This window comes from Odontesthes bonariensis, chromosome 7 (assembly GCF_027942865.1).
Source record: "Odontesthes bonariensis isolate fOdoBon6 chromosome 7, fOdoBon6.hap1, whole genome shotgun sequence".
NCBI classification, from domain to species: Eukaryota; Metazoa; Chordata; class Actinopteri; order Atheriniformes; family Atherinopsidae; genus Odontesthes; species Odontesthes bonariensis.
The window spans coordinates 3,493,792-3,507,409 of record NC_134512.1 but is presented as its reverse complement, the minus strand read 5'-3'; the positions used below and the strand labels follow the sequence as shown (position 1 = coordinate 3,507,409).

The following is a 13,618-nucleotide window of genomic DNA, read 5'->3' as shown; positions in this document are numbered from 1 at the left end:
TTGGTTATCTGGTGCATGTCTTGTTGAAACAGCTCCCAGTTTAATTCGGGGGGCAAATACCCTTTTTGCCCTTAAGATTAAACTTTTATTTTACAAAGTTTAGTTAGGCCTAGTTCAGGTGAACTTGAAACATCTGTTTGGTTAGGCTGTTGTAGGCCTAAACTGCTGGAGGACCTCCCATGATGCACCAAGCACTGCTCTCTTTACTCTCTGTATATATGCCATTGACATTCCTCTTTCATTTTTCACATAACAGGCATATCTGGCCTGATGTCAATGTGTTTGTTTGTGGCTCTCCTGTCCACTCCCCCCCCACCAGTCAAAATAGCTAGCCACCCATCCTGAGTCTTGTTCTGCCAGGGGTCTCTTCTTGCTTCAATGGAATTCTACTTTCCACTATCATCTGCCACCCTAAACAACTTTAGGACCGGGGATTGGATCAAATTGAAGATTTGATGCAATGAGATGGTTTCCTTAGCTGGACACATTTTTTATTTGTGAAGGGGCATTACATGAATACAATTAGAAGGAATTTGACTGAATTAGATAACAATGAAATTCCATTAAATGGGATAAAAAATTGGATTAAATTGGATTATAATTGGACTGATTCAAATCAGACTTTACTGAACTTGTTTGCTCTCTCCAAAAGTTCTTTGACTTTTGCTTTGAATTGATGCTAATCAAATCAAAAGTCCCGGAGATGTTATTTTAGCTGGACTTTCTTCAATTTGTGGAGGACAGTTTTCTCCACTGGTCTATTTAAAGAAAATACATTATATAAATGTCACAAGATTAGAAATAGAGAGAAAGAAAAAAGAAAAAATAGTTGGAGAGTAAAGACACCAGGAGGACTGAAAAGCAGTGAAGCAGATTCAAAATGTTTTACAGGGATTTAAAGCGTCTGCAGTGTGGCCGCTCTTTCTGGCCCTCGGCTGCTGCAGCAGAGAATCTGAATTATTCAGATCTTTTTCTTTCACATTTTCAAGCTGCTTCCTGCCCACACTTCCTCTTCATCGCTCTGGGAAAGTCCTGCTGCCTGTGAGGACTCATAGGTTGGTGTTAGCGTTAACAGTTGGATGCTGCTCTCACTAAAAACTGACCCTCTGTTTTCCTGACAGAAGCAGGTGAAGCAGTGGGTAAACACACTGGGCTAAACAAAAAAAAAAAAACAGGTGGCAGGAGCTCAACCAGTGAACAACACACAGGTTCTGTTGTCCTTGTTGTTTCTAAGCGACTTCAACCAAAGCTGTCTGGGCTCAGGGCTGTGTGCTTAGCTCCCTGTTTCCCCCTTATTACTGCATGCCCAGATATCACGACAACATGATGTTGGTTATGTTTATCAGTCCAACGTGTTTTCAGCCCTGAAGACAACAGACATTTTCTCTGTACACAGGACAGGAATTCCACAACATCTTTTTTGCTTCACCCCCCTGCGCATTTCCAGCTGACCCAACTTATTTCGTCAGATTCAGCAAAGAATTAATTTCTCTCCTGATTAAATATTTACTGTGCCCTGAAAAGTGTTACAAGCAAAACCTCCACACACCAGCGGCATCAACACTTGAGAAGATGCTGGGTGTTTGCACAAACCTCCTGCAAAGCCCAGAGCTCAGCAAAACATCGAGGAGGCACTTCATCATAATATCTGCTTAGTAAGGCGACTGGGAGCACAGGAGACATGCAAATCATGAAAAATGAGTTCTGCCTAAAATTATAAGCCGCATTCCCACCGTAGGAACCTTTGGCAGTTCCTATAACCTTTTCAGGAACGGGGCCGTTTTTTCCCACATTCGCACATACAGGAATTCGGGACCACGGCCCTCAGTTCCTGTAACCATTTCAGCTCCTTCTCCTCAGCTGGGTCTGTTCTGGGTTCCATAGGAACACATCTGACGGAGGTGTTTGGTGGTCGGTAGCTCCGCCCCTTGTCATGTTGTCAGGCTGAAATGTTTCCTCATACGACATGGACACAACCGGCGCGTGTTTAACCCATTTAGGCCGGGAAAGCATTGCCGCATTTCTACCTTTAAAGCCGGGGGCGCTGTTGCGTTTTTCTACCTTTAAGGCCGGGAAAGCGTACACGTCTCTTTTCCTGTATGTAGAAAACATGGCTGTTATGCTGGTTAACCTCATCCCAGCACTTCTGTCACCTGAAAATCTGGTGGAAATTGGAGGAGTAAAACTCACCTGCAGAGACCTGCTGCACTACTTCAAAGTGAGTTTACGTTTTATACTCGGTACACTGAGTTTGTAAGAATCACACCTTTCTGCTACATCAGGGGTCGGCAAGCCGCAGCTTCGGAGTCGCATGCGGCTGTTTCATCCTTATGCTGCAGCTCCGCGTGGCTTGGGAAAATAAATTTAAAAAGTATCCAATTGAAGTGTATTTTATTTGTGTTTTAACTTTTTTTTTATTGTAGTTCTAAATTGGAAGATTATTGTGATCTTGAAATATTAAAATACAGTATATATATATATATATATATATATATATATATATATATTTTTTTTTTTCGTCGAGAAATGTAAGAAAATAAAAGTATCTGAAGAAAATTGGTGCAAAACAACCCTTATAGGAAAAAAGACGTGTACGCTTTCCCGGCCTTAAAGGTAGAATAACGTAACAGCGCCCCCGGCTTTAAAGGTAGAAATGCGGCAATGCTTTCCCGGCCTAAATGGGTTAATAAGTTAAACCTCCACGTGGTCTCCTTTGTCTGCGGCACTCTGCTCTCCTTCCTTCATGAAACCAAGAAGTATGGCCTGCGCTCCATCCTTCGTCTCCTGACTCTCTCTGTGAGCTCCTCCAGCCTCCATGTTAGACGCCCGATGTGATCGTCCATGATTAATATCACCATCATGCAGACCATGAACACGGTGGCCTCCCCGCTCTCCATGTTAGCTTCTTGGTGATGTTTTTTTCTTCTCTCCTTACTTTTACCGGGTTTTGTTTTGTTGTTGAATGTGGCGCTAAAGTAACACGTCGCTGTCGCAGACGGCTGCGCCGCATCAGTCCCTATCAAGGTCCGACTCAGCGGCTATACTCAATTAAAGGTCATGGAACTGTATCTTCTTTTAATGTGTCTTTCACCAACACAACACATCACAGAGGCTGAGGCCTGGCTGCGGTGACTGGTAGAGTGCTCACCTTCCGACTGGAGATCCGCCGGTCCGATCCTCAATGTGTTCATGTGCCCTTGGGCAATGCTTTCATTGGTGCCTGATTGTATAGAAAAAACGCCGCATACTGTCTAGAATGCACACATTTAACAGAACGCATTGGATCTGTGTGAATGGGTGCATGTGAAACGGATGTAAAACCATTTTTGTTAAAAAGAGAACTTCTTCTTTTAAACCTAAAACCTACATCCCCTCATTTACTTACACTGAGAATGAATAGAAAAGACACTTTCTGAAGTTCCTGTATGCCCTTTCAGATGCATCTCTGGCAGAATATCACTCAGTACTCTGTGATATTACACCAAGCATCAAATCACAGGACCTGTACCTCATGTAGGAATAAATATAGAGCAAAGTTGAAGATGTTGGACATGAATTCGGAGTGGCTGTATACATACTGAATGTGTGTATGTATGGCAACATGGTGGGCTGGGATTAATCCACATTGTTAAAGCTCTAAACAGTGAATTCATATCTAACAAGCAGCTCTCAGATAAACAGTGAGTTCACAGTGAGCATGCCTCTAAGTGCAGAGAGACAGAGCATACTCTAAGAAGATAATCAGATTCTTAAATCAAAACATTGACTCGTCTCAGATATGTCACATGCAAGACTCATTAAGGCGAGACGCTACAGGTGAATAGGGTAATATTTGAAAATAATAGATATCACCATGAAACTTTCTCAGTTGATTACTTATACAAGTATGAAAAAAAATGTATTACAAGTTTTAGAAATGTGTATGTTTAATTATGCAAATTATGCATTATCTCATTAAATATGCGCACATTTGCATATATTTCCAGAAGATAGATCTGAACATATGATAAAGCCAGGTGCAAAATTCTTTTTTCATTTTGTTTACACACAAAATGAAAAGAAAATTACAGAGGGATTTCAGGATATCTGCTTTCATTTCCTAGATAATCAAAATATACTGTCCATAACCTAAAAAAACATAAATTTTCGCCATATTTTTTTATTATAATGTCACATTAATCAGGCCAGGAATGATTTATCAACAAATCCTTCAGTAAATATCTTCAGAATACTGCTAAGTGTATAACTGGAAAGTTTGGTGTTAGTAGGTGCTCCGTAGGCTGAGATATTGATACTGGAAAAATACAAAAAACTGATTTTGAGAAAACGGCATTTAAATATTTAAATAGGGGAATTCCATCCATCCATCCATTATCTTCCGCTTCTCCGGGGATCGGGTCGCGGGGGCAGCAGCTTGAGCAGAGATACTCAGACGTCCCTGTCCCCGGCCACTTCCTCCAGCTCTTCTTAGGGGACCCCGAGGCGTTCCCAGGCCAGCCGAGAAACATAGTCTCTCCAACGTGTCCTGGGTCTTCCCCGGGGTCTCCTCCCAGTGGGACGGGCCCGGAACACCTCACCAGGGAGGTGTCCAGGAGGCATCCTAACCAGATGCCCGAGCCACCTCATCTGACTCCTCTCGATGCGGAGGAGCAGCGGTTCTACTCTGAGCCCCTCCCGGATGACCGAGCTTCACACCCTATCTCTAAGGGAGAGCCCAGACACCCTGCGGAGGAAACTCATTTCGGCCGCTTGTATTCGCGATCTCGTTCTTTCGGTCACTACCCACAGCTCGTGACCATAGGTGAGGGTAGGAACATAGATTGACCGGTAAATCAAGAGCTTCGCCTTCTGGCTCAGCTCCTTCTTCACCACGACGGGCTTTGGAGGTGCTGATTCTCATCCCAGCCGCTTCACACTCGGCTGCAAACCGCTCCAGTGAGAGCTGAAGGTCACGGCCCGACGACGCCAACAGAACCGCATTGTCCGCAAAAAGCAAAGACCCGATTCTGAGGTCGCCAAAACGGAAATTCTGTCCATAAACAGAAACATGTCCGACTTACTGCCGGCGATGTGGACCAAACTCTGACACCGGTCATACAGAGACCGAACAGCCCATATCAAGGAGTCCGGCACTCCATACTCCTGGAGCACCCCCCACAAGAGTCCCCGAGGGACACGGTCGAACGCCTTCTCCAAGTCCACAAAACACATGTAGACCGGTTGGGCGAACTCCCATACACCCTCCAGGATCCTGCCGATCCTGGTCCACTGTTCCACGGCCAGGACGAAAACCACACTGCAAAAAACCTGAAAACCTCCTGAATCTGAGATTCGACTATCCGGCGGATCCTCCTCTCCAGTACCCCCGAATAGACCTTACCAGGGAGGCTGAGGAGTGTGATCCCCCTATAGTTGGAACACACCCTCCGGTCCCCCTTTTTAAAGAGGGGGACCACCACCCCGATCTGCCAGTCCAGAGGCACTGCCCCCGATGTCCATGCGATGCTACAGAGGCTTGTCAACCAACACAGCCCCACAACATCCAGAGTCTTGAGGAACTCAGGACGGACCTCATTCACCCCCGGGGCCTTGCCACCGAGGAGCTTTTTGACCACGTCGGCAACCTCAGCCCCAGAAATGGGAGGCCCCACGTCCAAGCTCCCCAACTCTGCTTCCTCATCGGAAGGCGTGTCGGTAGGATTGAGGAGGCCCTCGAAGTATTCCCCCCACCGACTCACGACGTCCCTAGTTGAGGTCAGCAGAGCCCCGCCCTCACCATACACGGTGTTGACGGTGCACCGCTTCCCCCCCTGAGCCACCAGATGGTGGACCAGAAACTCCTCGAGGCTGTCCGGAAATCATTCTCCATGGCCTCCCCGAACTCCTCCCAAGCCCGAGTTTTTGCCTCAGCAACCGCCGAGGCCGCGTTCCGCTTGGCCTGTCGGTACCCATCAGCTGCTTCCAGAGTCCCACTGGCCAAAAAGGCCCGATAGAACTCCTTCTTCAGCTTGATGGCTTCCCTCACCACTGGTGTCCACCAGCGAGTTCGGGGGTTGCCGCCACGACAGGCACCGACCACCTTACGGCCACAGCTCCGGTCGGCCGCCTCAACAATGGAGGCACGGAACATGGCCCATTCGAGCTCAATGTCCCCCACCTCCCCCGGGACATGGTTGAAGCTCTGTCGGAGGTGGGAGTTGAAACTCCTCCTTACAGGGGATTCCGCCAGCCGTTCCCAACAGACCCTCACAATACGTTTGGGCCTGCCAGGTCTGACCGGCTTCCTCCCCCACCAGTGGAGCCAACTCACCACCAGGTGGTGATCAGTTGACAGCTCCGCCCCTCTCTTCACCCGAGTGTCCAGGACATACGGCCGCAAGTCCGACGATACAACCACAAAGTCGATCATCGAGCTGCGGCCTAGGGTATCCTGGTGCCAAGTGCACATATGGACACCCTTATGCCTGACCATGGTGTTCATTATGGACAGTCCGTGACGAGCACAGAAGTCCAATAACAAAACACCACTCTGATTCAGATCGGTGGGGCCGTTCCTCCCAATCACGCCCCTCCAGGTCTCACTGTCATTGCCCACGTGAGCATTGAAGTCTCCCAGCAGGACGAGGGAGTCTCCCGGAGGAGCACTTGTAGCGACCCGACGTGAGTGCTTACCGGATGTGAGTACTCCGGATATCCGGGCGTGTATTCCGGATATCCGGGCGCGTATTTGGCGCGTATTTATGACAGTTTTACCTCAGCTACTTAATTTGAGTAGTAGCACAGACCTAGTTGAGTAGGAGGAGAGAATCTGTGGTCAGACTCTTGACAGGTCTGACTCCTGACAGAAGATGGAAGGCTTTTACTAGAATGTAAAAACGTTTTTAGAGACGGGGCAAGTTTTGCCCCTCTGGGGGAAGGAGGAAAGATGGAAGGTTCGCCGCGCATCGAAAAACTTTGTACTGAAAGGTAAGCCCAATTTCATCACATTCCCGACTTGACATTTTTTTCAATCTTACTCGAGATATAAATAATAAACTTAATTTATGTCAGCAATTATAGGCCTACCTATCCGCTTACTCGGAAGCGGAGGCGCATTTATTGCTGTCATTAATCATGTTATTACATTTTGTTGTTTTACTCTGTTTTGTCAGAATGTCAATGTTTGTCAGAACTGTCGCTTGATGCTTACTAGCACTTATAAAGGCAGCGTTCACGACAGCGAGCCAAGGAGATGATGTGCGATCAAGACTTTTTTGTTGTTTTACTCTGTTGTTTTGTCAGAATGTCAGTGTGGAATTCACTGACATTGACATTGACAACGGCTGTAGCTCAGGAGGAAGAGCAGTCGCCCACCAATCGGAAGGTCGGTGGTTCGACTTCGGCTTCCTCGGGCTACATGTCGAAGTGTCCTTGGGCAAGACACTGAACCCCACGTTGCCTACCGATAAATCCATCGGTGTATGAATGTGTGTGTGAATGATTAGAAAGCACTATGTGTGTATAGACATAGACGTGCTGTATGAGTGTGTGTGAATGCGCTTTGAGTGGTCAGCTAGACTAGAAAAGCGCTATACAAGTACAGTCCATTTACCATTTACTTGATGCTGACTAGCACTTGGCAGCTAGCCAAGGAGATGATTCGCGATCAGGACTTAACCTCACGTAGCCTTATCAAAAAGTCTAAATTCGTTGGGCCTATAATTTTTCTTGTTTTAATAGATCGTCGCATATTTTATGTCGGACCAAAGCGGCAGTACATGCGGCTGGTGGTGACCAGTGACGCGGAAAAAACTGCCGTCCTTAACGAGTGCCACAATCTCCCTGGGTCTGGCAACCACAGAGGTGTAAGGGGTACTAGAAATAAAACTATTGCTGGCTATTTCTGGGACGGCCAGGCAAAGGACGTCGAGAGCTGGGTAAGTAAGAAGCCTACTTTTATTCAGAATTTTATTCATATCATCTTGTATGCCTAGTTCCTCATTGTGTCTGATTTTGTCGTCACACGCAGTAAAAATGTGAGTGGAAAGAATTCTCCTATGTGTTGTTATTATTTGTCTAAGGTGAGATGCTGCCACAAGTGTCAGCTCAATGACCCCATCCAAACGGATGCCCCAGCCCTGCATCCCATAAAGGTAGCGAGTTTTTATTCAATTCAAGCAGGCGGTTTGCATTCTTTCAAGAAAAAACCTACACAATGTGTGTTACTTTTATGTATCCATCTGCAAAATGTAGGTGACATAAATATGAGGCATTTTTGTCAGGTTACAGATCCCTGGACCGTCATTGGGCTGGACCTTGTTGAAACTGAAGGAAACGGAAAGAGGACATAAGTACATTATGTCCATGACCGACTTGTACAGTAAATGGGTTGCTGCCGCCCCTCTTCCTTCGAATACAGCGGTGGAGGTATGCCGAGCACTTGTAAAAATCATGTACACGTTCGGTATGGTCCAAAGAATAATAACTGACCAAGGGAAGGAGTTTGTAAACGAGGTGAGAAGCTTTTTACATCAGTAACAGTGTTGGTGTCTGCATCAGTAGAACTGCCTTCAATCCAGTTCAGTTGTTGTCATTCTGGCCCATTTACAAACTTGTGGCTCATCATACTTCTCCATGAATGAAATCATTCATGGAACCATAATCTTTTTTACATAATTTGTCCACAGTTAAATGAGAGAATTTTTGACATGCTCCACATTAAGCATTCGGTCTCCAATGCCTATCACCCCCAGACGAATGGCCAGGTAATAAAAAATATAATGTTTTTTTTTTTTTTTTGTACATACCGTGCAGGGAATTTATGCTTTAAAAAAATAATTCATCATCTCCTGTTCTGGCAGGCCTACATTGGCTGCCTGTCTCCTATAGAATTGACTTTAAGATTCTGCTAACAGTGTTTAAAGCATTACACGGTCTTGCTCCCTGTTACATCTCTGACGTGCTCTCTTTTTATGCCCCTGCCCCTAACCCTAGTGACTGTCTCAAATGTATACCTCTACATTGTGAACACAGTCCACTGCTATGCAGTAAGATCATGTACTAACTTCTGTGTTGGTTTTCTTTGTTTGCTGTGCTTCAAGTTCGCAATGTGTACTATACATGTTAATATCAGAGTAACACTGTGCTTTTATTACTCGCCTGCCCTCTCTGCAACTCTGCACATTTAGAATGTTTTATACAAGAAGAAGAAAATAAAGGAAAGTATATGTTTTGCAACAACTGTGTCCTCAAGTTCTTTCAAACCTGCAGGGGAAATTGTTTGTGTACAGCAGCCCTAGTGATGCCTCACCCTTAATGAGACTGGCGTAGTCAAAATTTTGACCTGTGTAACATCCCCTGATTACACATGCACCAGGTTTTCATAAATTAGACACTTGTTGATACTTAACGGTTAGTGGAATTTCAAATAGCGTTAATTTTTTTTTTTTTTTTTGTAGCATACAGAAGTAAAGATAGATTGCCCCCAAAAATTTCAGGTGGCACAACAACAGAAAATTGTCTTTGGTGTGGCTCCGGTCTTTCTCACAGACATTAGACGGTGCCCAGGTACCTAAAAACTTCCACGTGCTCCACTGTCTGCCCTTGGATGGAGTGGCTGGAACAGAGAGTGAGTGTGTATGTGTGTGTATATATATATATATTTTTTTGTCATTCACCAATGTATGCAAAAGTTATCATATAAAACCAGTTAGTATATATTTTGCAAAATTAATCGAATAAAACCAGTTAGTCTACTGTTTATGTCCCCTTAATTTTGAAATGGAAAATGGTTTTTTTTTTTTTTTTACTACTATATTTCAATTTTGACTATGCGCATTCAGCTCTTGGTTGGTCTTGTGCTTGACTCCCAACATAGATTAGTGTAATCCTAAAGTTTTAAAACAATGGTGTTTATAAGACTTTCAGTCCAGTCTGCTTGACAGCGCGTGTGTAGTGGTAATGAAGAATCATTCACGGCAGAGAACAGGTAGACTAATGGTAGACAATAGCACCAAACGAAGTCGTACTAATCTTATATTGTTATTGTTTCGTGTCAACCGTGAGATTACTTCAGCACAACGGTGTGCTCATTACCAAGCCTTGGCTTGGTAATAACAAAAAATATCAGTGATAGAGAGAATGCCAATATTTCTCCCAGACTACAAACAGTTTTTAATCACTGGTTAACGCGTGATCTTTCAATACTAGGTCGCATATTGCTGTCCAAAGCTGAGGATCTGTCAAGACTTATTTATCCCTGTCACTCAATGTTTATCTCTCCAAAGGCAATAAAGTTGTCCAACTCTATCATTTTTAAGTTCACTTGAAGAAATAAAACTCATTATATACGCAAATCACAATTAGTTAAAGATTATAAAAATGGAGGTTTGAATGCTTTAGATTTTGAGTCTATTGTTGCAGCTTTCAGAATTAAATGGTTGAAAGAATGCATTACCCAGCCTCAATCGATGTGGTTTCATATTCCCAATAAAATGTTTAATAAGGTTGGAGGGCTAGAGTTTTTGTTTAATTGTGATTTTGAAGTTTCTAAGATACCGTTAAAGTTGTCAAGCTTCTACAAGCAAGCATTAGATTTTGGGAAGTTGCTTTTTACTCACAACTTCTCCCCTCACAATTCCTTATTATGGAACAACAGGGTTGTAACTATCAACAGGAAGTCTCTGTTTAAATCTGATTGGTATGATAACGGCATATGTTTTATTCATGATTTATTATATACAGATGGAATGCTGTTGTCATACGATGACTTTATAAAGAAATATAAGATAGAGAGTTCACGTAATAGTTATAACAAGGTTTGTAAAGCAATTCCCATACCATTACTTAATCTTATCCAAAATACCATGCAATATTCTTCAATCAACACTAGCTTGATCTCGCTGAAAATTGATAATGTATCGCTTCAAGATGAAAGATGTAGTAACAGATTGGTCTCCCTAGCATTTAAGCAAAAACTATTTTGTCATTTTAATGTCAACAATAAAAGACAAGACCTAGATAATGCCTTTAAAAAGAAGTCATTTTCTCTTTATATGAAATATCCAATTCCTCCTAAGGTAAAAGAAACCCACTTCAAAATTATATCTGATGTATACCCCGTTGGAGATTTTTTACATAGAAGATTTAAGTTTGATTCTGATCCATGTGTCTTCTGCTCCTCTGAAATAGAAACTACAGATCATCTTTTTTACAGCTGTCAACATGTTAAAGTTTTCTGGTCTGATATTCATAGTTGGGTCTCGCTTAAAATTTCTAATTTACCTTTTTTCACTTCTAAGGACATTCTTTTTTTCATGGACAACCTGGACTCTGATGGCTCTGATGTCATTAATCTTGTGATCATTTTGAGCAAATATTTTATTCATACATGCAAATGGAAAGATACTGTTCTGCTGTTTACTGTCTTTCTAAACTACTTTGTTCAATATTTTAAATCACTTAAATATGTCTCTAATCCAAACAAGAAAACAAATGTGATCTATCAAAGTATTGCTAAATCCTTGCTGTTTTAAATATGATACTCAGCCCACGCCACGTTTGTTCTTATTGTACTTTTTTTTTTCCTCCTTTCTTTTTCACTTCACGTTCGGTTTTGTAAACTGTAACACTGTCAAGAATACTTCCCTGATGCCTTTACTATGTTATCTACAAGCTATATTGTTGTAATTGCCTTACTTGTTTGTATCTTCTTGTTTGTGTTTACCTTGTTTAAATAAAGTTTAAAAAAAAATAAATACTTCCCTTACTTGTTTTGTATACTTTTGAAGAGCTCTAATAAAGTAGATGTAGACAACAAAGCAAGGCTGCTCAATTTCTCCATTGATAAAATAATTTCACAACTCTACAACATAAAAAATTCATAAAAAAACATGTAGAATATAGCATATACTTTGTTGTCTACAGTAGTAGATCAACCCTCATCTTACTTTGAAGCTCCCAGCTCCCTGAAGTGACGTCAACGCAGCTTTAGCTGCAGAGAAGCTATCAGGCTTGTGTTGATAATAATAAACTCCTGGACTATTTTCAAACTTCCAAATGCATCGCTTTGTGAGTACAGACCATATTTGTACTACTGTAGAAGTTTGGTGTCATGGCATGTGATTTTAGTGTGGTAATTTTGGAGATACGGACCAGGATCCATTAACCCTTGTACGAAGCTATTCGGGATAACTCTGTAACTCAGCTGATGTTCAGCCAAGATCGAAAAAACTGCGGGTGGGCTACTTGGCTGGATATCATGGTTCAAATGACCCCAGGTTGAATCTACTCCGGAGTATCACTTTAAGTCAAAATCATGACCAACCTATGATAAATATATCAGTCTAATCACAGAATGGTTGGATAATTATTACAAAAAAAGAATTATCAGGTAAATCAGTTTTTTTAAATAATAATGGCCACTCCTAGAATTTACTCCTAGCTATACTTGTATATGTGTAATGACAATAAATTTGAATCTCATCTCATCTCATCCTAGAATTTAGTTTTAGTATCAGTATTTCCCTCATTTTCAAGAAGAAATTAATTTTATGCTCGTGTTATTCCATGAAAATGGGACTTCGACTTTAATCTCAGAGACATAGTAAAGGGCCCTTTAAGACTTACAGAGCTAAAAAATTGAGTGAGTTTAATGAGTCAAATCTATCAGGCGTTCTGGCTCCATTAAAGCCCTACTAGGGTCAGATGATGCTCGTAGGTGCAGCAGCTGTCGTAATAAGTATTAATGCACAACAAACACACATATTAAAAGCCAAACTGTCATCAAATCCTGTGAGCAGTCCAGATGTTGTTTTGAGCAGATTATGATCCTGAGTAGTAATGAAATTGGGAAATCACCAACTTTAGGTCTGATAAAGCAGCATGTCCACAACTCCACAACTCTGACATCAAAATTTACAGTGACATAGTTACACAATGATACAATCAGATTGATGAAAAGAGGGAACGTTCTGACTCACCTGAGGTGGAACTAAGCAGCCCCTGACCACACATCTCACGCTGTTCTGCTCAAGCTTGCTTTCTGGCTCGTTCTGTGCATCTCCTTGATCTGTCTGATCTTCCTTTTAATCGTTTTAAACAGTTCTCAATAATTCTGTCTCCCATCGGCTACCGTTTTTACGATCAGAAACTTGTTCATGTCCCTGGTGATTCAATTCAATTCAATTCAATTCATTTTTATTTATATAGCGCCAAATACAACAAATGTCATCTCGAGGCACTTAGATAGTAAGTCCAATCCAGGGCTTGTTACTGGGGAAGCACCTCACTGCTCGTGTGGGAATAACTCTCCTCACAGAAGTTAATGTAGTCTGTCACACACTCAGTCAGTCAGGGGCAGGGCATTGATTTAATCTTCATGTGGCTCACAGAGTACATTCCAGTCCTCATGAGCGCTCCAAGATTGTTCATTATATTTGCTAGCAATCTCACATTCCCAATGTGGATCAAGGGAAGGACTAAATTTGGTCCACCATTTTCTCCGTCCTTCTGCTGCCCTGCATCCAGTGTTTCCTCTTTAACTAACTGGGGTAGTTTTTGGTATTAGGAACTTATACTTATACTTACTTATACATGCTGTGAACTCTGTATTTATATTTATATTTTACTATCCATCCTT

At 42.6% G+C, this 13,618-nt stretch overlaps 1 protein-coding gene and 1 long non-coding RNA gene across 2 annotated transcripts in view; one reads left to right on the top strand and one right to left on the bottom strand.

Annotated features, from left to right (window-relative positions):
* LOC142384554 (voltage-dependent calcium channel subunit alpha-2/delta-4-like) overlaps nt 1-13,618 on the bottom strand; it is a 100,785-nt gene that overhangs the window by 11,291 nt on the left and 75,876 nt on the right. The window lies entirely within an intron of this gene.
* On the top strand, nt 6,879-8,285 carry LOC142383645 (uncharacterized). The gene is made up of 4 exons (XR_012769996.1): nt 6,879-6,966; nt 7,720-7,916; nt 8,061-8,132; nt 8,262-8,285. It is a non-coding gene; the product is annotated as an uncharacterized LOC142383645 (long non-coding RNA).